Below are 12,191 nucleotides of genomic sequence, written 5' to 3'. Positions count from 1 at the left end.
CAGAGATCGCTGAAGTCAAGAGAAAGAACTCCACTAACTCTGGTGAGCTTTGGCTCAAGGCTTCAGGCAAGACCATGGTTGCCCCAAGGGATTTAATGAATCACTTCTAACTGAAGTAAAAGGAGGCTCAAAGATGGTAGTTTGATAATCTCTTTGACTGCACTGATTCAGACTTAAAGGACATTACTCTTGGTGAAAGAGCAGAGTTTTGCAGATATTATGCAAGCCCATCTAGGACCTAGTGGGTTTTCTGGTGTTGATATCTGTCTTTTACTATATTTCAGAAGTAATTTTGTTATGTATCAAATGAGCTTTCCCCAAATAAAAGTGCTTTTTATGCCTGTTGAAACATTATGATAAAACAAACGTTCCTGGCTAGTATTGTGGACCTCCCTCTAATACATACCATGGGAAACCAAGCATCTAGACTCTTAATTAAGAATGCTTTTTAGCTTTCTCTTCGGTCTTGTAGTATCAGCCCTAATCCTTGAAATTTAGCAACAATCAGAAAAGACTATTTAATAAGGAAGTATATTCCTCAGTTTCAAAATAAAATAAGGATAATTACTTATAGAGAAAACCTCTTAAAACTAGAGATGCTTTTTATTAATATTGACACAGTATCAAATTAGATTTTTCTGCATTACAGAGGTACTACCAGAAAATATCTGAAGACTGTAACGAACAGGTTAAGTTCATACAGCTCCATATTATTATGTATGAAACGAAGCTCCTAATCTCTTGGTGCAATTATGTTATTATCCACATTCCAAACATATATCCCTTCTTATTCACATTACCAGAGTTTGCATCAAGATAGAAAAGGCTTTGTAATGTAATACCAAGACAGAAAGGTAGTTGAGTGTCTGACACAGAAAAATCTGAATTTAATATGCACTCTAGCAAGTTCATCACAATGACTGCAAAGCAGAAACTATAAATAAAAATGATTAAGAAGTCATAATAGTAAAAAATACAATAAAAACAAGGATGCCTATAGTCAGACCCAAAGTGACAACGGATAGTGCAAGACCCTGCTCAGTCTTGCTGAGCTACAGTCTTCTTGTGTTGTCTCCACCTACTGATGAAGCCAACTTTAATTATTTTCTGGATCAACCAGATACTACAGCAATAATGAATTCAGTCTACAAAAAAATTCTCCACTGAGCCTGATTATTATGTCACAGTCAGGGTGGGGACACGTTCAATTAGGAAGATAATGGAGCTGAATCATTATCCAAAACTTGAACCAAATCTGCAGGAGTTCATGGGCTGTTCATTGATATTTTCTTCCCTAATGGCTAAGATTGCTGTTTGTATTTCACTGACTTCAGGTATTATTGTTGTTAAAGGTAGATGTTACCCAAATATGAACAATAGCAAGCTGTGAAGACATTTGTAGCAGTAGAGAGTTCTTAAAATTGTGGCTATCCCTAGTGACTGAAATGCTCAAATAAGCATAAAAAAAACAATGACAACTTGTGGTGGGTTCAGTTTACAAGAAGAAAACCCAGTTTTTCAAGGCAATCCACTTATAAACTATTTCATGGTAACACTAAGAGAACCCGAGGGCATGGAATCGATGTGCTTATCACTATTTGTCTTGGTTTCACAGAATTCAAGATTAAAGAAGGGCCAGGAGGAATTCTCGCAGGTCAACCCCATCCAGACAAATGCCTCTAGTGCTGCAGATCCCAGACCCTTCTTGGCTAATCCACACTTGGCTTTTGCTGCCTTTCTGTAAGAAATCTTCACTGGGAATTGCAGTTAGACACAAGACAGGCAATGGCACATACTTTTTCGTGCCTCACGCTGGTGAATCCACTCCAACCTCCCCAGATACTTCCCAGAGGCTGACAAAAGAGGACAGAGATCCCTGCTTTATGGGAAGTGAACCACTGAGCCATCAAGATGCCCAAAAGCAAACACAGTCTGCAGCAGAGCCAGAGAGAGTCATTGACAACAAGTGTTGTCAGGCGCATATTGAAAAACTGCAGTTGTGTTTCCCGCTGGAGAGCTTCTGATCATAAACCAGTGATCTAAGAGGAACATAAATGCCACACAGTGTTAACAAGGTCTGTTCCTATTATAAACACACATTTATCTAATCACATTCACTCTCAGACCTAGATTTTTTTCACTGTAAGTCACTAACATGTCATAACAATTACCTGAACCGATGCCAAAGAAAGTGTTGCTTGTGATTGGTTTGAATAGCTCAAGGCTTTGCCTTGCCTTCTCTTTTTTGTTTGTTTGTTTGTTTTTTGATTGTTTGTTTGTTTGTTTTAATATTCTTTACCTGAGAGCTTTTGCCTTAGACTTCAGTAAGAAAATACACTCAAAAGAGTTTCCTCTAAGATATGAAATTAAAGTCCTTTTTAATTCTAATATACTCATTCTTTAAGCAAAATGGCCAAGAAAAAAGAAAATCTTTCATTTGTTTTTGTCATAGATGAAAAGTGTGGTGACAGTCACACATCTCAGGGGAGTAACTCTGAGACAGGTCTTGTTTTCTGCAGAAATGTTTGTGCTGGGAATGGGGAGTACCTGGTACAAACCATCTTTTATCCACCTGCCTGGGAAGCCACCCAGGTTCCACTCCAGACTTCTAACAAGACTCCACTTGTTCCCATTGGTGTTGAGGAAAGTTCTGAGCCTCCAAGATACTGACCGTGCTGCACTCAAGGGTCTTGGGAGCACAGCATCAGCCCCACCTCAGATCATCAGAGCTTCCTCACTAGTACAGATCTATCAGTAAAGCTCACTGCCACGAGTTAACCCGAGAGTATGACAGCACAGGAAATGCTCAACACATCAGTCTCTCCTACAGCAAAACAAAAATAAAGCAGAGAACAAGAAGGGACTGTTGTGACCAGCAGGTAGTTCAAGTCAGCACAACAGGCACAAGGAGCAGCTTCATGCAATGGAGAATAACAGAGTTTTTCCAAAAACAGTGATAAGTGAGCAGCCCCTGAAGTCAGACCCAGCCAAGTCACAGTCTCAAAGTGAAGTCCCTTGAACTCCTTGCTAAGAAAGAGGATGTCAAATTTGGGGCTTCACATCACAAGAATAAGACCAGGTCACAGATCAGCTCAGGCCAGCACTAACTGCAGCTCCTGAGCTCCACCATACAGTGCAGAAACGTGCAAACCGAAGAAAGGGACTCAGTGAACACAGTAAAAGAACTTGGAGCCAATAGTTGAATCAACAGAGCTGTAGCCAAATGCAGTCAGAGAACATCACGCAGTGGTTTACATACATGGATCTCACAACGTTTTGCAAATGTTCGTGAACTCTCCATGCCGCTGGGATCCCCAGTTGCAGATACTCATTCCCTATGAAATTCAGGGGTAAGAAACCTGCTGTGGGTGGTGCAAAGAAACAATTTAAAAAATTGTAAGCAGAGCCCAGGAGGTAAAACAGCAGTTCAATTCTGTGCTGACCAGACATTGACACGTTTTACCTTTCATCATATCATGGAGCAGAATGCAGCTTTCTGTCAGCCTGGAAAAAGATGCAAGAAAGGTTTCCAGGGCCTCTGCTGTCTTGAGACAAGTGAATGCAAAGAGCTGGCAGATGCAACCTGCACCTGGCATTGGGCAGGTGTAGTTAATAGCAAAAAAACATCCCTCCATATGGAGACAGGCCTGAGTGTGCTCCTTCCCGAGAAGAAGCCAAAAACGGCCTTCAAGTATTTAAGGAACTGTCAACAGAGTTTGTTCCAATTTTCTTTTCTTTTTTTTCCTGGCTTATCTTCTTTTAAGCTGTAAACTTGTGAGGCAAGAACCAAATAAGGTCCAACTGAGCAACTCAGTTTACTAAGGGGATACAGGACCCACAAATAAGGTCATGCCACACAACAGCTCATTTATATTCTAGACAAAATGATACTACGAACTAAGCAATGACTGCCCAGTAATTTAGAATAAGATACAGAGAGACATAGTAATTGTCACCTAACCAGGTGCTAAAGCAACAGGAGGAAAAAAGAAAAGACTGTAGTGATGCAACTGAAAAATAATGCTAATGTACGAAAAGTTGAAAATGTATAGGTTAGAGGGAAATGCCCCTAAACATACCTTTCATCCCACACTAGATTAAATAGCAACAGAATTGTAATTTTTCCTTTTACTGATGCTGTCATTGAAAAAGCTTGTGGATTAAAGGGGAACTGACTAGTCAAATTTTGGAAGCAAAATTATGTTGAGGCAAGTAGACCACAGAGATGGCAAATAGTCAGTGAGGCTTAAAGAAATAAAAAGCAGAGTTCTAGTAATACAGATTCAGGATGTTAATAGAGATACATATCTCCAAACTAATATATATAATGATTTCTTATGTTGACAGCATCTGCTTAAATTCATGGCTGTCAGCCAAAGGTTTGGAGAAGCGTTATTTGGCCCTGTAAGTCACTATTATGGAAACAAACCACACTTTGGGGTTATTTGGTGTACCTGACAGCACAGATGCAATTTTTGGAAGGCTGGTTCTGTCTTTCTAATTAACTCTGCTCCATCCAATGCAGAGTCAGTACCTGCCAGTGCCAGCCTTCCTTCATTTTGGTCAAATCCCTCTCAGAGTTGATGTTGGCAAGCAGCAAATTCTCATCTTGCTTCTCCCCCCTTAAAGCATTTATTTCCTCTGCCTTTCACCCATGAGCAAAAGGGGAAACCTAAGCCTTTCAGCTGCCTTAATCTTGCTGATCTGGTGAAGTGCTCCATCGCTCTCAAGCATCAGCAGATCTAATGAGCAAAGCAACGCCAGCACTTGGGTGTGATAATAACCCTTTCCACATAAAGATTTTCCAAGACTGATTTTTCCATTAGGTTCTTGATACCTTTGGCACGAATTGTTCCGACTTACAGGACATGAAATCTGAAGCACACTGCCCCTTAAGGAAGAAGATTTTGCATACAATACAAAGTATTATTGTTGCAAAGTGGTGGTGTCTGTCCATGTGTGTACCTGTATGCATGTGCACCATTTCCTTCTGTCAGACTGTAGCAGGAGCATCCAGCAAGGAGCAATATAGCAGAGATCACAAAGTAGGAAAGAGAAACATCTAAGCTATCTAGACACTTTCTGCAGCTAAAGAACCTGCATTTTACTCTTGCCATTCCTTTGAAGTTTCAAGTGTTATATCTGTGCACACAGAAGTGCAGAAGCAAAGGTACCTTCTGGAGCCTGAGTAACAGCTTTGAGTGGAAGATCACGCAGGACTGTCCCAGCTTTCTGCAGGGTGTGACAGGGTGGTGATGTGGGAACTCTGAAGCGCACCCCTGCTGTCTGGGTATGGCATGGAAGGGGTTGCAACCAGACCTGAGAGCACAAGGGCAAATAATTTTGTTGTGCTGGCACCTTCTGGTAAGGACAGCAGGAGTTGCCAGATCTGATCAGTACAATGGGTAATTTCAACCGCGACTGGCAGGATGGGTCAGCGGCCTCCATTGTGCACAATGAATCACTAACCAGCCCAGAGATATTTCCCTCCATTAGTCAGAGGAAAGCCTCAAGAACAAGAGATTAGTCCCCTTCTGGTTTTCATTTTCTCTTTGTGGTTAGCCTTGAAAAAACTCATAAACATTTAGTGTGTCTACCATGTAATTCTATGTTTGCCTGCACATACAGAAGCTGTAGGGAGCAAACGCTATCACTCACAACAACAGACCTTAAATCAAATAAACTGTCCTTTCTTTGCAATGAAGACATAATTTTCTTCTCTGCTGACAGTTTTTAAGTCCTTATAAATTAGAAATCAATCATAAAAACCCAAAATAGAACAGAAAAATATATGTTTGTTAAAATGTGTGTGCTTATGTATGCAGATTCAAGACAGAGTGAAAACAAATCTTCCCGCAATTAATTCATTCTAGATGTTTTCCAGTTTTTAACAATGCCCCAAATCCTCCTGCAGTCAGTCCAGTCATTCAGTGGAAGGCTCCTGGAACTACATCAGCCTATTTCTGGTCACTTTACACATTTTGAGACTGATATTCTCTGAAATTATTAAGATGCTGCTATTTCTAAGTCACCTACAGGTCTAACATGAGCCTAACAGCCTGCCATTCAAAAGATCTGTCCTTAAGCCCATTACCAGCCAAATGTCCAGGACATGGTTCCCCTTGGCTTAATACTTTTTCTCGTTCCCAGAACTTCTCTTCCTCCATCATGAAGCCTAAATAATACACGACAGTTCACATTATGCTGCCTTTGTGTGACAGTCCTGAGATGAATTGTCAAAGAGCTGCAGTTCCCTTTGTGCAGGAGATTCTTAATGAGCTTTAGGAAGGGCTTTGTAACCTTTCCGAATCAATCTGAGCCCTTATAAACACTCTTCGGTGCCCTGCTTTTCAAATAATACTTGTGGTTTTCGGCTAGGAAGATATGGGGCTGTGATCATTATTTAATCAGAGAGGAGGCACAAAAAAATCACTGCCCCAGCCTGAGCCGGCAGCTACGCTTCCCAAAAAGAGCCCCAGGCAAACCGTGAAGCCTGGTACACAGGGCTTTGTACAGTATTAGAAGCCTGAACAAGGACAGACCCAGTGCATGAGCTCACAAAGGGGTATCACCAGGCCAAGATGTTGATGTTATCTGCAGTTTCTAGCAAAGATGTACTGTGTATGCACGGGTTGCAGAATATCCCGAGGTTCTGCGGTGAGAGGGGCTGGCACAGCAGGCATGTAATGAGATACAGAACAGTTTGTTCTAGAGTCCTGGTTTGTGTCCATTGCATCTCGTTAAGGGCCTGGTGAAACTACTGCTTTGCTGACGTCAATGGCAAAACTCCTGCTATTGTTGGCCTGAGCCAGGATTCCCCCACAAGTGTTTCTGGCACATGAGAAAGACTTAATAACCACACAGGTGGGTCTGCCCTCTGATTTGCAGCAGACAGTTCACTGTCATACCCTGTGTGACATAACCCTTTGCTAACTCCTGCATGTGTGAGAGGCTGTGGTGTGAGGCTAAATTACATGATGGTGCGGAGGGGACAGACCCTGCTGTTGTGGGGATGGCATTCTCTAGAGCTAGTGAGAGCAGAAATCTGAAAAAAGTCCAGTGCCTGCCGAAAGAAAAACAAAACAAAAATCACACCAAAAGCAGCTTAGTTGACTAAATATTAAACGAGCATCAGAATTTCACTAAGCATGTAGGAAAGATTTCTTTTTTTTTAAAAAAAAAAAAAAAATACAAACAATAACAAAAGCCACACCACAAACACACAAAGCCAAACTGTATTCTTTGTGTTTTATGCACTTGGAAGAACTAGCATTAGCATACAAACATTTTCCCTATAAATGAGCTGACCCCCCCGACTCTGCTGAGCAATGCTAACCTTCTAAAGCACCTAAGGGCATGTGTGCTTTCATCTGATTTTGGACACTCCTGCAAACATCAAGAACACAGATGCCAGCAAACGAACCTGTGTGGTCCTATGCTGTTCAGTGTTGCACTGCTGTCTTCCCAGTGGAAAATTAACTGATTCCTGGCCAGATAAGTAGTACTGAACCTAAATACCCATGCTTCAGTATCTTAAGTCTTGGCTTACTGAAAGAGCACTACCAAAAAACCAACCAGCCAGCAAAACCACAGCAATAAACAAACCAACCACACAACAACACCACTATTAGGCCAAGTTGCTCTTCTTTCTGTAGCAAGCAGCACAGTGGTGCTGCACAGAAATTGAGACATGGAGCAGAGATGTATGAGCCAAGACAGTTTCCACCACCACCACAAGCAAAGCAGAAGCGCGTCAGTAGAGGCACAGCAGGGCTTATTTGCCCCAGGACAGCACTGTGACAGCATGGCCGTTCTTTCAGACTTTGGCTGCATCTCTGCACGTTGCTGGGCATGTGTTGGTTTGGGCGGCTGAAGATGCTAACCTGGGTGTTTCTCTTCTGCAAGCTAAGGTAGAGTGTAGAACACTTTTGAAAGCGAGACTGACAAACCAAAACCACCAAGCAATCTTGAAGACAAATCTGTTGTAATATTAACAGCATTTGTCCGCTGCTATGTGTTTCAAAATCCAAGGTCTCCATCAAAAAGCAACATGAATGCTAACACCCATTTGCAATACTTGAGCAGGCTTATAGTGAGTGACTGTAACAACTTGAATATATAATAATTACAGCAACAGAAAACAATGGCTGCAATAAAACATCTGCAGCCAGTCCCAGTGTTGATACTGGAGCTGGGTAGAGACAAAGTCTCAATTACCGTGTTAAGTTAGAAGGTCTGCAGGTGCCTAACTTGCCAAGAAAACATTATGCTTTGTGTTACTGGAACTGATAAAAGTGACACACATTAAAATAGCCTATTCTATGCAGAGAAAAGGCCAAGTTCCTCACAGCTGTAACTACTGTTCCATTCTGGAGCAGGCTGCCTAGAAGGGCAGCAGGAAAATAGACCTGGATATTTAACCTGTCCCTAGTTTTTATTGTATTTACAAGATAAAACATCCAAAATGTTGCTTACAGTGTTAAATCCACAGTGTCCTTCCCACAGCTCTAATGCTGACTGTTGCTCTGCCTTAATGCACAACAGATACATGCCTCTGCCTCAGTTTCCCTCATGTCAGATGGCTACTAATAATGAAACTTGTTATAGACAAGAGTGTATGTATCGAGTTATTGCCTGATTTTCGTGCAGGATTTCGCACTATGTATAAAGGTTGCATCTGAAATTGGTCCCCAAAACAAACCTGTGAGTTTATGCTGCAGTTGATTCCTCAGTGCCTAGAATTTTGCTTTAGCAGTTATATGGATGCAAAATGAACACAAGTCAAGGACATAGTTTGGGAAAGGCTATAAAACTCTCGCAAAGTTCGATCCATAATTTATATAACTTCAAAACTAACTAACGCTAAATGTAATGCAAAATGATCCCTGAAGTATGTTTTTCCTATGGAAGATACATAACAAGTTTGAGTACCAATCCCATTTTACACAATTTAAACCTACATTTACCCTAGGCAGCTCTCAGCAGACAGACAAGCAATCGAAGCCACATCATATTCTCTCTCCACCCTTTTCACACACACATACTCTTTACCATGAAACTGCACAGCAAATTTCCCCCCCTGGTTTTCCGCTTTCAGAGTTATAATCTGGGATCACTTTAGAAAAATATACAGAGGAATTAAATTCTAGACTTGGTGGGCTGCTCCAGGAATATTTCTTTCCTGACAGCTTCCTGTGAAGTAATTGAAAACCCAGGATAACTGTGTCTTGTGTTGTCACCCTAGGATGTGCCAGATTTAAGTGTTACTGCACATGGTCCCATTGGCTGGGGGATGGTGTATCCTGGGGCTCTTAATTTGGATTCTGATGGGCAAGCACACCTGAACTTGTTTGTTAGCAGCAAAGTCTCTTAAAACCTCTTTGGGTTTACATGTCTCCTGCCCTCCTGATTCCCAAATGATATCAAATGGAAATAGAGACCTCAATACTCTGCTGTCAGTGAAGAATAAGCTCCAGGAGAGACACAGCAAGGGCAATCATCAGGTGCTGGGCAGAGCAGCGGGAATCTTCCCCCTTCCGTCAGACAGTTCTCCCACTAATCAGATATCTTATTCCACTGCAGCTCTGCCATTCACAGAAAGCCCTGGTGATGTGTTAGAAAGTAGTCAAAAGTAATTTAAAAGAACAGGCAAAAATTAATGCAATAAGCATGCTTGATAGATAGCACACTGAGGTGAGAACAGCAGGAAACAGTGCTTATACCAGTTAGACTTCCAGCTTCCAAATTCATTTATTCTGCCACACTAGATTAAACAATTACATTTTATAGCACTGCATCAAGAAGGCTTCAGTTTTCCGCAATTTTTACCGTGTCACATGTGGTATTTCAGTCATTTCTGTTGATACTTAATGATCCAGCATCACACAGGCTGCTTCCAGGAAACACATGTTTCTGTCTCTCTAACTGTCCACAAATTAAAATGGAGTCCCAGAACAAAAGAAACATGATCTGTGAGGAAACTCAGATCCGGATTTTGGATTTGGGTCCAAACATCACATCTGGTTTAAAAAAAAAAAAAAAAAAAAAAAAAAAAAAAAGTAAAATAAAAACACATTACACACAGAGAAATATGCACTGCCCCAGGGTTCCACACCAGTGGCTAGAATGTGTTTTACCTTTACCCCAATAGACTTCCTGGATAATACATTTTCTGCTAAGCCCTTTCTTTAGTCACGCTGTTTTCAAATAAAATGGGATGTGTGTTACTGGGGGAAACAGGAAAAAGCCATGGGAGATGTTATACACTATAGAAAGGACTTCCTGGAGCGGCTGGGGTCCACGGCTGTGCCTTCCCAGCTCTTGAAGGGGTTTCTTCCCCCAGGACTGCCAGGCTTGATCATTCCTCCTAAGGCCACGTAATATAAAAGTGTTGTCCTCTGGAAACCTCCTCGCTGCTGGAAATGACCCCGGGATGTGGCCGCGGGCTCTGCGGGGCGAGCCCGGGAGGTGCCGCAAGATGGGGCTCTCGGTGCGCCGAGCGGGAACACCGAGGGGAGCGCGGAGCCTTCGCAGGGGACACAGGGATGCTGGCGACAAGACACAGCAGCCCTGAGGCACACAGTCCATGCATACAGACAGACTTACCCTGAGCACCTAGAGAATTGCCTGATGAAGCAAAGAGAAGGCATTGCTTTCTGCATGCCAACCGCAAAGTCTTGCTGCTCAAGAAATAAGAATCCAGGGTCAGAGCTGCAGCTGGAGGACCGGCAAATACCAGTTTTACTGCTGAAGTTGTCACCTGGAAGGGAAGATTCACCTAGGAGGGGGAGATGGGAGCTGGCTACTCATGCTAAGACCTTCCAGCTGACTCCCTGGCAGGAGACAGGATGTTGAGCAGCTGCCTGCAAGCAGAGGTGTCTGAGATGTGTGCTTCAGCCAGTGAGCCACAGCATTAAGTGAAGGATGAACCTTGGCTGGGTGTGTTTGGAAGCAAAGAGTTTCTCACTTTAGAAACAGAAGAGCACATTCACCAGCTCTGAACCCTGGAGACAGAACCTCTGGCTGAATCAGCCACAGTGGAGAGAGACAGGACATGAGACCTGCTTGGCGAAGGGCATCTGTGGTCCCTGCCAGGCTGGGGCTCTACAGTGATGCATGCCAGGTAAAGCAGTCCTATAAAAAAGCTGCTTTTTGCATATAAGAGGGAGCAGGATATATATATATATATATATATATATATATATATATAAAATATTCTTTTCTATTTTAAAAGGACTTGGAATAGCTGGAAAGATACATAAAGTGGAAAAATAAAACACTGGTAAATCCAGAAGGTTACAGATGCACTTTCCTTGGGTGTCAAGAGGGGCTTGTGTAGATAACCTCTCAGTTGTTCTGCAAAAAAAGAAATATAAGTAAAATGCATGGTAAATAGTTCCACTCCACAAGAGATGCAAGACCAGAGGAGATGAGGCTCTTAAACAGGCTCCTGCAACAGAGGCAGGGACACAAGCTGCCCCCTTGTAAAGAAGCAGCCCCAGACTCCCTTCAAAGACTGCTTTGGATAGCAACAGCTCCCTGCACCATGCTTTCTTCTGAGTGCACCACTGGCTTTTCTCTTGATGGTTGGTCACATTCAAGGTATCTGTAGAGGAAGGCAGAGCTGAGCTCAGACAACTACCAGACCAAACCATGGTGCAACCAGCCCAGCACAGATTCCTGCCCTGCTGACCTCCTGGAGCAAGTGTGGGTCTTCCAGACAGCACTCAGCCCAAGCATTTGCAGGCACACAATGCAGGTTTGTGGTTTACTGACCATGTAGACATCCAAACACCCAGGACTGCTCACAGAATGTGGAATCCCATCTGGATTTGGATCCTACGCATTGGTGATTTCATGTGAGGGGTGTGGTCTATGCCAGGGGTGTCAAACTCCTTTTCACCCAGAGCCACATCAGCCTCATGGTTGACTTCAAAGGGCCAAATGTAATTTTAGGACTGTATAAATGTAGCTGTAGTTAGATTTATACAGTCTATGCAAAACAGCTCCACATTGACAGCAATGCACAGGAGGGGCATTAGAAGGCATCTTCCTTCATCTAAGCAGACTGGAGAAGCTGCCCTTAGCGATCTCAAGAGTTGCTTACAGATGTATACATGCATATTAGGAAGCCAGTGAGGGTAGGGGTGGAGTAAAAGGAGACAGATCAAAGAGCCCTGCAAGAAACAAGA

At 42.6% G+C, this 12,191-nt stretch overlaps 1 protein-coding gene across 2 annotated transcripts in view; it reads right to left on the bottom strand.

Annotated features, from left to right (window-relative positions):
* The window catches only part of OSTN (osteocrin), a 102,909-nt gene that overhangs the window by 59,537 nt on the left and 31,181 nt on the right, over positions 1 to 12,191 (bottom strand). The gene's annotated exons all lie outside the window — the stretch shown is intronic.

Source organism: Columba livia, chromosome 9 (assembly GCF_036013475.1).
Source record: "Columba livia isolate bColLiv1 breed racing homer chromosome 9, bColLiv1.pat.W.v2, whole genome shotgun sequence".
Classification (NCBI taxonomy): domain Eukaryota; kingdom Metazoa; phylum Chordata; class Aves; order Columbiformes; family Columbidae; genus Columba; species Columba livia.
The sequence above is the reverse complement of the archived record's forward strand: the minus strand, read 5'-3'. Positions and strand labels throughout refer to the sequence as shown.